Here is a 14,040-nt window from a genome sequence, read left to right on the forward strand (position 1 = left end):
GATATTTGGCAGAGGACTCACCAAATCCTTTCTATAGACACTGGCTAATGTGGCTGGTCTTAGGATCCTTTTACACCAGCCAATATGGGCCGTAAAAATGAGCACCGATCAACGAGACAGCTCGCTGATCGGCGCTCGTTTGCTCCCTTCACAAGGAGCTAGTAACGTTTGCTCGTTCATTGGCTGATTGTTTCCCTGTTTACACAGGGCAATGATCTGGGGTGAGCGCTCATTTTCATGGTCATTGGCCCGTGTAAAAGGGCCTTTAGTTTGCCTGGTCTTACACTGCTAATGGAGCAGTGAAGGAATGTTCTTGCTTCAGCAGGCTGCCTCCCAGCCAGAGATTAGACTGATCAGAAACAAAGGTGGAGGGTTTGTGAGACACATAGGAATTGTTTTTTTTCCATTTTGATTGCAATATGGGACAGAACAAGATCAAATGTATGGTCAGTGTTAAGGACTTTGCTCCATAACAGTGCCCAGGGTAGAGGTTTCAGAGAGCAAACCCTCAATCATGCCCTAGGCAGTCAACTACCCCAACTGAACTTATCCCGGCCCAGAGTACTGCTGTTGTTGGACGGATTCATCCTTATCTACTTTTTTAATTACTTTTAGGAATTTTTTAATCATAAAGAAAATACATTTTTGTACCTTGATAATGTAGTTTTGTGATTGTTGTGGTTGCTTGGTTGACAAACTTTCAACTAAAGATATTTGATAATAAAAAATAAATTAAAAAAACTCTGTTTCTTCAGCATATTTAGTTTATTGTTTATTCATGTCCGGCTTTAAAAAAAAACTATTTCCATTCCTATGTGGTCATTCGAGGAAGTCTTAAAATTGACCATGTCCTGTCTAATCACTTCCTCTCTCAGGGTTGAGTTGCTGGTGAATCCATACTGACTCATTACTTTGCTTCACATATATCTTTCATTTCCTAGTAACACTTACCTTTTATTAACCACCCTGACTATGACCTAATCTCACCATCAAAGAATCCTATGTCACCACTGAGCACAGGAAGTCACAAAGTAGAAACACCTGGATATGCAAACATATGGTTAAAGTAAGAGCTTTTAAAACAAAAGGTAATTTTATTTTGTTTTTAATGCCAGTGGCAGAGTGCCAGCTGCTATCAGTACCACAAGCGCTCGTCTATGCAGTTTTTTCATCACGGCTCAGTGTCTGATGAAGGTCGCTTAGACCGAAACATCGCACTCCCCGACTGGCATTAAAAACAAAATAAAATTACCTTTTGTTTCCAAATTGGCATCCCTCTGTTACCGGCAGCCGCGGCTGCCGTTCTATGCATCCTCGCTGGCATCTCTCTTCCCAGGGATGCTGGCGCGCTCTGCTCTCTGCCTCCTCTCCCGTAAAGTGGCCATATGGTGCGCGCGTGCGTTCATACCGGTTCTTAATGGGCCAGCGCGCACACCGGTAAAAATGTCCCCAGCCATTCCCTGCACACCCTGTTCCTCATAAGGGACCCTGCATCTTTCCCGAGAGCCTGAGGAAAGTTAGAAAAAACTAGTGTTATCCTGCGAAGGTTCCATATCCTGTATCCTGAGTCCCTTACCTGTTGATATCCTGTATCCTGAGTCTGTTACCTATTGGTATCCTGTACCCTGAGTCTGTTACCTGTTGGTATCCTGTACCCTGAGTCTGTCGGTATCCCGTGCCCTCTCGGTGCTACCAGCAATACGGCACCAGCATGTTTCCAGCAATCCGGCACCTGCGTGCTTCCAGTAGTCTGATACCACCCTCCTTCCAGCAATCTGGCACCTGTCTACTACCACTAAGGTACCATCTCCCTCTTCTCTGCCTAGCTTCAGTTTGGCCAGCAGCTACTCCGCCGGGACCACCTCAAGAGGTAGCGATCTGGCAGTCTCCCTGCAGCGAAGACCAGATCCATGGGTGAAGGGTGAAGACCGAGGAGGCTGCTTAGACAACTCCCTTAGAGGTGGCCCTATACCAATCTGGTCGAGTAGCCCAGTGGGTCCACAGATGTTATCTGTGAGGAGACAATCTCTTAACACTAAACATAAAGTCAGCAGCTAATAAAAGAGAGCGTTATAGGAGGAGCTGCCAATATCATTAACACATATTGAAGTTTGTGTTTCTGGATTTTTTCATAGCTACAGGGATCATGAGATCATGAGGGCTGACATCTTCCTGGAATCCTGTCACTAATCCCACTGAGGAACTCTACGATCAGCCTCTCTCTAGCCTGAAATGAATGTTTCCAGGCAACAAAAGATAAAATTCAGCTTAGTAAATCGAGATAAGATAAACTTCAGGTTTAGGCTAGATTCATACTTTGCAGTCAGATTGCATTTTTATGCAAAAATCAATTGAAAACGCAATATGACTGCAACATGTGAACACCGACATCATCAAGTAAGACCTCAATCTGTTAGGGTATGTTCACACGTGCACGGCTGAAATTACGGAGCTGTTTTTAGGTGAAAACAACTCCTGAATTTGAGACGTAATGGCATGTGCAGGCGTTTTTTGCAGCGTCCATTACGGACGTAATTGGAGCTGTTTTTCTATGTAGTCAATGGAAAATGGCTCCAATTACGTCCCAAGAAGTGACATGCACTTCTTTGACGCGGGCGTCTTTTTTACACGCCGTCTTTTGACAGCGGTGCGTTAAAAAAATTACCGTTTGCCCAGAACACCGTAAAACACATTCAAATGAATGGGCAGATGTTTGCCGACGCTTTCAAGCAGTATTTTCGGCCGTAATTCCAGGCGTAAAACGCCTGAATTACGTCCGTAAATAGTGCGTGTGAACTTACCCTTAGAATTGATGGAATGGCTTCCATTTTTACAAGAGGTATGATAGATCCGTTATGATCCATTTTGTAACAGATCATGAAGTATCCTGATGGCACTCATTGACTAGTAATGGGTCTGTCAGGTATCCCATTTTTACTGGATATAATAAGGCAAAATGTATCTGAAGTCTACGTTCACACAGTGCGGATACGCTGCGTAAAGGTGCACAGCGTATCCGCCCTGGCGGCACAAGGGAATTCCGGCCGACAAAAAGCACCAAACTGTTATGCAGTTTTTCGACCAGAATGTCCGCTGTGGAAAATTGCATGTAAAAAGAAAAAAAGACACATCCTTACTTTCTGATGTCCTGCAGACCAGCCTCGTGGGATGATGTTTTGATCCCATGTGCCCAGGAGACCGGCCTGAACGAAGAAGCACAAAATTCTGGGCAAGTATATGTTTGTTTGTTTTTTAGAGCTGCGTCTTTTGCGGCGGAATCGCAGCTTTTCCGCCGCAAAAAAACCGCAACATCTGCTATTTGTTGCGGGTTTTACCTCCCTTTTGAATTCAATGTTGAAAACCCACAACAAAAAAGCAGCAATTACACAAAATCGTAGTATTTACGCAAAGTGTGAACTCGGCCGAAATGTCAACACAGTCTAACATATATAGTACGGCGAAATTCACACGAACGTGTGCGATTTGTGCGTGCAAAAAATGCAGCGTTTTTTGCGCGTTGCAGTTCCATGTGTCATCAGTGTTTGCTGCGTGGCTGCGTGATTTTCGCGCATATGCCCTCCTTATGACACACAGTTTTGAGGTTTAGAAAATAAAATGAAGGAGGTGCTTTTATTTTTCCCTTCATTTCTTGAACAACTGTTGCACGAATCACGCGCAGCACACAGAAGTGACCGTGTGCTGCACGTGATTTTCACGCCCCCATTGACTTCAATGGGTGCGTGATATGCAAAAAACGCTAAAGTATAGGACATGCTGTGAGTTTTACGAAGCGGACGCGCTGCGCGAAAAACACGGAATGTCTGAACGGCCCCATTGACTTACATAGGTCACGCGCGTATCACGGACGTGAAATACGCTCGTGTAAATAAGGCCTTATGTGTAGGTGCATCTGTAGTTTTGCTGCTTTCCAAGTAACCCTACTGGTCGGATGTAGATAGCAGATCGCTTTCAAGCATCTCATTGGAGGGAGCTTCTCTTGTGTGTTAGGGTGTATTGACATGAGTTAGTGTGCCACAAAAACTCAAAACCTTGGATTCCTTTATGGTATCAAGATCATGGAAAATAACTATTGGAGAGCGAGCGGACGTAGTTGATATGACTCATTCATTATCACTCATCACTTTGTCAGTTGCCTAGGCATTATTTGTTTCATGTGTATATTACATTCCATTGAAGTGTCTGATATCTTTGCAGCAGAAAATTCAGGTTACCGATGGATAGCGGGAAATTCTAGGACACTCCTAATCACATTGTCAAGAGACTGGGAGGGTGTGCGTGAATTCCTTATGCATGTTGTTACATATATTTTAATTGTCTTTCTTGCCTGTGCAAAGGTCTTCCATTTGTGTTATTCCGGAATGTGTGCTTATACTGTATGCCTATATGTTCAATAGCATATAACCAGGGGCGTAACTAGAAAAATCTGGGCCCCATAGCAAACTTTTGACTGGGTCCCCCCCCCCTCCCATGGGTATCACACAACCCCCCCTTGTAGATAGTGCCTCCCAATAGATTCCGCCACACTGCGCCCCCTATAGATAGCACCATACAGCCCCCCTGTAGGTAGCGCCATACACAGCCCCCTGTACATAATGCCTTACAGTTCCCCTGTAGATAACACCATACAGCCCTCCCCCTGTAGATAACGCCATACAGCCCACTGTAGATAACGTCATACAGCGCCCCCTGTAGATAACGCCATACAGCCCCCCTGTAGATAACGCCTTACAGTTCCCCTGTAGATAACGCCATACAGCCCACTGTAGATAACGCCTTACAGTTCCCCTGTAGATAACGCCATACAGCCCCCCTGTAGATAACGCCTTACAGTTCCCCTGTAGATAACACCATACAGCCCTCCCCCTGTAGATAACGCCATACAGCCCACTGTAGATAACGTCATACAGCCCCCCCCTGTAGATAACGCCATACAGCCCCCCCTGTAGATAACGCCATACAGCCCTCCCCCTGTAGATAACGCCATACAGCCCCCCTGTAGATAACGCCATAAAGCCCTCCCCTGTAGATAAAGCCATACAGCCCCCCTGCAGATAACGCCATACAGCCCTCCCCCTGTAGATAACGCCATAAAGCCCCCCAGTAGATAACGCCATACAGACCCCCTGTAGATAACGCTATACAGCCCCCTGTAGATAACGCCATACAGCCCCCCTGTAGATAACGCCATACAGCCCCAAACCCCCCCTGTAGATAACGCCATACAGCCCTAAACCCCACTGTAGGTAACGCCATACAGCCCTCCCCCCCCCCCCCCCAAAAAAAACAGCCTATACTTTGTCCTACAAAAGAGAAGTTCTCCATGAGAAACCTCAGACTTCTGGGGTCTGCGCAGTTCAATAAAAATGAAAGGAGCGCTGGTCACGCATGTGCACAAGCGCGACCAGTGCACAATTAATTTATATGGAGCTGCCGACAGACCCTGGAAGTCCGAGGTTTGTCATGGAGAACTTCGGGGGACTTGAAAAGTATTAATGAATTGTCAACTAAGTAGCACCATTCTCCTTATCAGTAGAGTGTGTCCCTACACAGTCTGGCGCTGTAAGAACTGTTTTGACCATGTCAGATTGCGGAGAGACACACACTATTGAGGAAGTAGAATTTATTTATTATTCATACATTTCTAGGAAGAACAACAGAGGAACGGCACAATCCAGAGTTCTGAGAAATAAGCTCCTGAATTGTTATTTCATGAACAGTGCAAGTATTTTCTTAAACAGACATGTCAGGAGAGCTGACATGGCTTCTTTAAAGGGGTTTTCCAGCATAGAAATATATGGCATTTTGATAAAATATGGCATAAATGTCTGATTGGGATTGCCCAAGACCAGGGTTATGGTCCCTCTTGCTGGCCAAGAGCTATCAGTATAGGCCACCTTCTGCCAGCAAATACATACATTTTGCTAGTACACTCCCTATATAAAATGTTTACAGATCTCTTGTAGGTGTCGATGTAAGCTGGGTTTACACAATTATGTTTCCCCGCTATGAGGGTGATCATCTGAAGGTGCACATTTACATACCGTACATAGATATTATGCAAGAATTTTTACAGGAAAAGTCATTCTATTTTAAAAGAAGTTAGATACGTTTTCCCAATGGATTTGATCTTTTTTTTCCATTTACGCACAGAATCTACAGGGGGTAATTTTCTGTTAAATTGTAAAAAAAAAAATAGCAAACCTATACCTTCCCTGTGGCCTGTATGGTTCCTATAACACTGTGTAGTGTAACTATCTGGAACTACGTTCCCGTCTTGTAACGCCCCTTATATTTTATTGTTATTGTAAATGTAAAAAAGGTGGGAAGAGGCTATAGGAAGGGCAAAGATGCAGACACAAAGAAAGTGAAGTAAAAGAGGGGGGGTGAAAATGAAGATGGGTGTGGGAGGAAAAGTAGGTGGAAGTTTCAGGAAATGAGGGTCACAAGGAAGAAAGGTGGGGGGAGCAGAAATCACGGCTCAGCAAAAAACACACCCAAAGTTTATGCTGAGACAGGATTTCTGGGACTGAGAACTGTGGGGAGGGCAGAGTGCCAGGTGCATGGAGGGGGCTTACTAACATATCATGGGACAGATGCTATTGGGAACACTGGGGATCATTTCTTGTGTAACCTCTTCTCTTCCAGAAGGGGGAAGACATGTTCCCCACCAGCCGTCCCTGGCGAGCTGTTGGTCAGAGCTGCTGAGAGGAGGGATTTTTAAATGACCACTGCTGTCTACAAAGCATTTTTACTACATCATATTACCGCACCGGGATGCTTAGTAGAGACATTTTGCTTTCAGGTCTGCTTCCCATTTGTGGCCTTGTGTGACCTTTCCTTTATATGTGTCATGTGTTATTGTATTAACACTAAATGTTTGTGGCATGCTGAGTACTGGAAAATATAAGACATCTCTTACAGTATAAATCGCCTCATACGGAAATTAATACTGACCTATCCAAGCTGAACTATTGGCTTCACCCACTGAAGTGCTACTTAGGTGACTAGAAGCCCATTTATCCCACAGTCTGCAGAGGACCCCCTATGGAAGAACAGTATTTGGGGCCCTTGCTCTCGAATAGCTCATAGCTCATCATCGAATAGCTCATCATTATGTCTCTCCAACAATCCACCAGTAAGGCTCTGTTCACACAGTCATCATAGCTTTCGTTACGGCGGAAATCATAAAACAGAAATTATGACGTCACATGGGGGACACCAGCAGCCCCCAACTGACCCCACTGACTATTATGGGGACCGTTGCAGTTTTGTCATAGTGTTCGTCAATTTGATGGAAAGAAAAGCGCTGCATGCTGCACTATTCTTCCCATCAAATATGATGGTACTGCCAACGGAGGCTCCAAATGGAGCCTCTGACGGTAGTGGGAACTCAGCTTAATTTGGAGCCATAAGAATTCATTAGCTCAATCCCTTACATGCAATCTAATAAACAGTAGAAGGCTGCTTTCAAGGTAACAGTAGTCCCCCATATCCACTGGGCCCACACGCAGCCGCACAGGTTGCATATATGGTGGGTTCGCCCCTGTACCCCCTTCCTCATTGCCCCCCAAATAATAAATAGCTCTGCTGATTGGCTAAGAAAGCTTATAGAAGGGAGTGGCACGTGTGCTTTCATGAGTAATGCCTTATAGTGGCATCCATCCCATATAGACTATAATGGTTTCCATTTAAAGTATACATAATACACAGGGTCATGGGAGTTCGTGACTTATGCGTTTGACGTATACCAGTAAAGTCTGTAGTTACGGAAGCCATCACAGACTACGTGTAACGTATACGTCGTAAGCTTTTTCTCCGGCGTATATGTCAGACGTAGGGAAAAAACGTGATGTGAATGTGGCAAATTATTATGGTATGCTATTGATGTCATATATTTGAAGGGATCGGCCTTAGGCTATGTTCACACGGGGTATTTTGCCGAGTTTTTTGACGCGGAAACCGCGTCGCAAAACTCGGCAGAAACGGCCCGAGAACGCCTCCCATTGATTTCAATGGGAGGCGTCGGCGTCTTTTTCCCGCGAGCAGTAAAACTGCCTCGCGGGAAAAAGAAGCGAAATGCCCTATCTTCGGGCGCTTCCGCCTCTGACCTCCCATTGACTTCAATGGGAGGCAGGAGAAAGCGTATATCTCGCTGTTTTATGCCCGCGGCGCTCAATGGCCGCGGGCGAAAAACGGCGCGATAATTGCCGCGAAAATCGGCGTGCAGGGAGAGGAATATCTGCCTCAAAGTTCCAAACGGAATTTTGAGGCAGATATTCCTCCCACAAAATACTCCGTGTGAACATAGCCTTAGTAACAGCATAGGTGTAAAAATGTCTTGGTCAAAATAAGTTTGATATTTATTTAATATTAGAAATTTCCTCTGATAAAACTACACATGCCAAGATATTTTATTTTTTTAAAATCAAAACTATTTTTTCATGTTCTGATTGTAGAAAAAATATTAATGACGTTTTTGGTTTTGTAACGACTACAAGCAGAATATCATCTTTAAAGCGTCCCTCCGGTTTCAGGACAAAATTATAAATGTGATGGGGTATATGGAGTAATATTACCTGATGCCCTTCAGTTGTGCCCCTCTCCCGTGGATCCGCCGTTATAGGCTCCCCTCTGTGTTGTCTCAGACTGCGTTTAAGACACTCTCTCTGTTCACAGATTGGACAGAACTGCTCACGTGAGCCTCTCTGGCCAATCCGAGAACAGTGGGAGTGTCTCAGACTCGTAGTCTAAGAAGCACTGCAGCCATTTTGGGACAGCACGGGGACCCCAAACCGGCAAATCCATGGCAGAGGGGCACAGCTGCAGGGCATCAGATATTATTACTTCATATACACCATCACATTTAAAATAAAGCGCTTTTACTACATTTTCCGATGGCTGCTGCTGATTCCCATCAATCTGATATTACTAGGTGTCTGTAAAAGGGAGGTAGAACTACTGCAGTGTCTTCTATAAATGTGCCTAGAGCACCATACTGTGCACAAGCAAGGGGCGAAATTACCAGTCGCTATATGTAGTTCCATAAAATTGTCTCATAAGAGTTAGTCAGTCAAAGATTGCATCTGGTGGGCAAACTTCAGGAGGGCCACTGTGCCAATCTTTGACAGTCACAGCAAAGACTGACTTTGGAAGAGGGAGTTACATGCAAGCTAGTACTACATTATGACATTTGCATGGGCAATTGGGCACTGTTGCAACATTTGTTTAAGGGCTACAATGGTTGGCACACTTGTGTAGACATTGCTGTAACTGGAACATATGTTTAGGCCTTGATGTGATATTTTTATTGTAGGAATTGCTTTGACTGACACATTTTTGCGGTCTATTTTGTGGCTGACATATTTATTCGTTGTGGCTGGCACAATTGTATTGTTGCTGTTGCAGATTGCACATTTGTACTGTCTTTGTTGTGGCTGGCACATATGTAGTCTCTCTGAGGTGGCTGGCCATACAGTATGTATGCTCTCTGTGGTGGCTGGCACATTTGTATAGTCTCTGCTGTGGATGGCACATATGCATGGTCTCTGCTGTGGCTGGATCGTATAGTCTCTGCTGTGACGGGATCATTTGTATAGTCTCTGCTGTGGTTGCCACATGTGTATGGTTTCTACTGTGGCTGGCACATGTGTATGGTCTCTGCTGAGGCTGGAACATTTGTATGGTCTCTGCTGTGGCTGGCACATGTGTATGGTCTCTGCTGTGGCTGGCACATGTGTGTGGTCTCTGCTGAGGCTGGCACATGTGTATGGTCTCTGCTGAGGCTGGAACATTTGTATGGTCTCTGCTGTGGCTGGCACATGTGTATGGTCTCTGCTGTGGCTGGCACATGTGTATGGTCTCTGCTGTGGCTGGCACATGTGTATGGTCTCTGCTGCGGCTGGAACATTTGTATGGTCTCTGCTGTGGCTGCCACAGTTATATGCAGAGGCCTAACTTGAAGCTCCTGGGCCCCAATGCAAAATCTATAACAGGTTCCCCACCTACCCTATATCATTTATAATACTAGTGTCTTCTTATGCGGCTTAGGGGCTCTTGGGCCCCCTCGGGCTCCAGGGCCTGGGTGCAACTGCTACCTCTGCACCCCCTATAGCTACGCCCCTGCTTGTATGGTCTCTGCTATGGGGGTAAATTTTTATGGTCTGTGCTGTGGGTGGCACATTTGTATGGTCTCTTCTGTGGGTGGCACATTTGTATGGTCTCTGCTGTGGCTGGAACATTTGTATGGTCTCTGCGGTGGATGGCACATGTGTATGGTCTCTGCTATGGGTGGCACATTTGTTCGGTCTATGCTGTGGCTGGAATGTTTTTATGGTGTTTGTTGTGGATGACACATTTGTATGGTCTCTGCTGTGGCTGGAACATTTGTATGGTCTCTGCTGTGGCTGGCACATGTGTATGGTCTCTGCTGTGGCTGGAACATTTGTATGGTCTCTGCTGTGGATGGCACATTTGTATGGTCTCTGCTGTGGCTGCCACATGTGTATGGTTTCTGCTGTGGCTGGCACATGTGTATGGTCTGTTCTGTGGCTGCCACATGTGTATGGTCTCTGCTGTGGCTGCCACATGTGTATGGTCTCTGCTGTGGCTGGCACATATGTATGGTCTCTGCTGTGGCTGGCACATGTGTATGGTCTCTGCTGAGGCTGGCACATGTGTATGGTCTCTGCTGAGGCTGGAACATTTGTATGGTCTCTGCTGTGGCTGGCACATGTGTATGGTCTCTGCTGTGGCTGGCACATGTGTATGGTCTCTGCTGTGGCTGGCACATGTGTATGGTCTCTGCTGTGGCTGGCACATGTGTATGGTCTCTGCTGAGGCTGGAACATTTGTATGGTCTCTGCTGTGGCTGGCACATGTGTATGGTCTCTGCTGTGGCTGGCACATGTGTATGGTCTCTGCTGTGGCTGGCACATGTGTATGGTCTCTGCTGCGGCTGGAACATTTGTATGGTCTCTGCTGTGGCTGCCACAGTTAAATGCAGAGGCCTAACTTGAAGCTCCTGGGCCCCAATGCAAAATCTATAACAGGTTCCCCACCTACCCTATTTCATTTATAATAATAGTGTCTTCTTATGCGGCTTAGGGGCTCTTGGGCCCCCTCGGGATCCAGGGCCTGGGTGCAACTGCTACCTCTGCACCCCCTATAGCTACGCCCCTGCTTGTATGGTCTCTACTATGGGGGTAAATTTTTATGGTCTGTGCTGTGGGTGGCACATTTGTATGGTCTCTTCTGTGGGTGGCACATTTGTATGGTCTCTGCTGTGGCTGGAACATTTGTATGGTCTCTGCTGTGGATGGCACATGTGTATGGTCTCTGCTATGGGTGGCACATTTGTTCGGTCTATGCTGTGGCTGGAATGTTTTTATGGTGTTTGTTGTGGATGACACATTTGTATGGTCTCTGCTGTGGCTGGAACATTTGTATGGTCTCTGCTGTGGCTGGCACATGTGTATGGTCTCTGCTGTGGCTGGAACATTTGTATGGTCTCTGCTGTGGATGGCACATTTGTATGGTCTCTGCTGTGGCTGCCACATGTGTATGGTTTCTGCTGTGGCTGGCACATGTGTATGGTCTCTGCTGTGGCTGCCACATGTGTATGGTCTCTGCTGTGGCTGGCACATGTGTATGGTCTCTGCTGTGGCTGGCACATGTGTATGGTCTCTGCTGTGGCTTGCACATGTGTATGGTCTCTGCTGAGGCTGGAACATTTGTATAGTCTCTGCTGTGGCTGGCACATGTGTATGGTCTCTGCTGAGGCTGGCACATGTGTACGGTCTCTGCTGTGGCTGCCACATGTGTATGGTCTCTGCTGTGGCTGCCGCATGTGTATGGTCTCTGCTGTGGCTGCCACATGTGTATGGTCTCTGCTGTGGCTGCCACATGTGTATGGTCTCTTCTGTGGCTGCCACATGTGTATGGTCTCTGCTGTGGCTGGAACATTTGTATGGTCTCTGCTGTGACTGGCACATGTGTATGGTCTCTGCTGTGGCTGGAACATTTGTATGGTCTCTGCTGTGGATGGCACATTTGTATGGTCTCTTCTGTGGGTGGCACATTTGTATGGTCTCTGCTGTGGCTGGAACATGTGTATGGTCTCTGCTGTGGATGGCACATGTGTATGGTCTCTGCTGTGGCTTGCACATGTGTATGGTCCCTGCTGAGGCTGGAACACTTGTATAGTCTCTGCTGTGGCTGGCACATGTGTATGGTCTCTGCTAAGACTGGCACATGTGTATGGTCTATGCTGTGGCTGCCACATGTGTATGGTCTCTGCTGTGGCTGCCACATGTGTATGGTCTCTGCTGTGGCTGCCACATGTGTATGGTCTCTGCTGTGGCTGCCACATGTGTATGGTCTCTGCTGTGGCTGCCACATGTGTATGGTCTCTGCTGTGGCTTGCACATGTGTATGGTCCCTGCTGAGGCTGGAACATTTGTATAGTCTCTGCTGTGGCTGGCACATGTGTATGGTCTCTGCTGAGACTGGCACATGTGTATGGTCTATGCTGTGGCTGCCACATGTGTATGGTCTCTGCTGTGGCTGCCACATGTGTATGGTCTCTGCTGTGGCTGGCACATGTGTATGGTCTCTGCTGTGGCTGGCACATTTGTATGGTCTCTGCTGTGGCTGGAACATTTGTATGGTCTCTGCTGTGGCTGGCACATGTGTATGGTCTCTGCTGTGGCTGGCACATGTGTATGGTCTCTGCTGTGGCTGGCACATGTGTATGGTCTCTGCTGTGGCTGGCACATGTGTATGGTCTCTGCTGTGGCTGGCACATGTGTATGGTCTCTGCTGAGGCTGGAACATTTGTATGGTCTCTGCTGTGGCTGGCACATGTGTATGGTCTCTGCTGTGGCTGGCACATGTGTATGGTCTCTGCTGAGGCTGGAACATTTGTATAGTCTCTGCTGTGGCTGGCACATGTGTATGGTCTCTGCTGAGGCTGGCACATGTGTATGGTCTCTGCTGTGGCTGCCACATGTGTATGGTCTCTGCTGTGGCTGCCACATGCGTATGGTCTCTTCTGTGGCTGCCACATGTGTATGGTCTCTGCTGTGGCTGCCACATGTGTATGGTCTCTGCTGTGGCTGGAACATTTGTATGGTCTCTGCTGTGGCTGGAACATTTGTATGGTCTCTGCTGTGGCTGGAACATTTGTATGGTCTCTGCTGTGGCTGGCACATGTGTATGGTCTCTGCTGAGGCTGGAACATTTGTATGGTCTCTGCTGTGGCTGCCACATGTGTATGGTCTATGCTGTGGCTGCCACATGTGTATGGTCTTTGCTGAGGATGGCACATGTGTACGGTCTCTGCTGAGGCTGGAACATTTGTATGGTCTCTGCTGAGGCAGGAACATTTGTATGGACTCTGCTGTGGCTGGCACATGTGTATGGACTCTGCTGAGGCTGGCACATGTGTATGGTCTCTGCTGTGGCTGCCACATGTGTATGGTCTCTGCTGTGGCTGCCACATGTGTATGGTCTCTGCTGTGGCTGCCGCATGTGTATGGTCTCTGCTGTGGCTGCCACATGTGTATGGTCTCTGCTGTGGCTGCCACATGTGTATGGTCTCTTCTGTGGCTGCCACATGTGTATGGTCTCTGCTGTGGCTGGAACATTTTTATGGTCTCTGCTGTGACTGGCACATGTGTATGGTCTCTGCTGTGGCTGGAACATTTGTATGGTCTCTGCTGTGGATGGCACATTTGTATGGTCTCTTCTGTGGGTGGCACATTTGTATGGTCTCTGCTGTGGCTGGAACATGTGTATGGTCTCTGCTGTGGATGGCACATGTGTATGGTCTCTGCTGTGGCTTGCACATGTGTATGGTCCCTGCTGAGGCTGGAACATTTGTATAGTCTCTGCTGTGGCTGGCACATGTGTATGGTCTCTGCTGAGACTAGCACATGTGTATGGTCTATGCTGTGGCTGCCACATGTGTATGGTCTCTGCTGTGGCTGCCACATGTGTATGGTCTCTGCTGTGGCTGCCACA

This window comes from Rhinoderma darwinii, chromosome 1 (assembly GCF_050947455.1).
Source record: "Rhinoderma darwinii isolate aRhiDar2 chromosome 1, aRhiDar2.hap1, whole genome shotgun sequence".
Classification (NCBI taxonomy): Eukaryota; Metazoa; Chordata; class Amphibia; order Anura; family Rhinodermatidae; genus Rhinoderma; species Rhinoderma darwinii.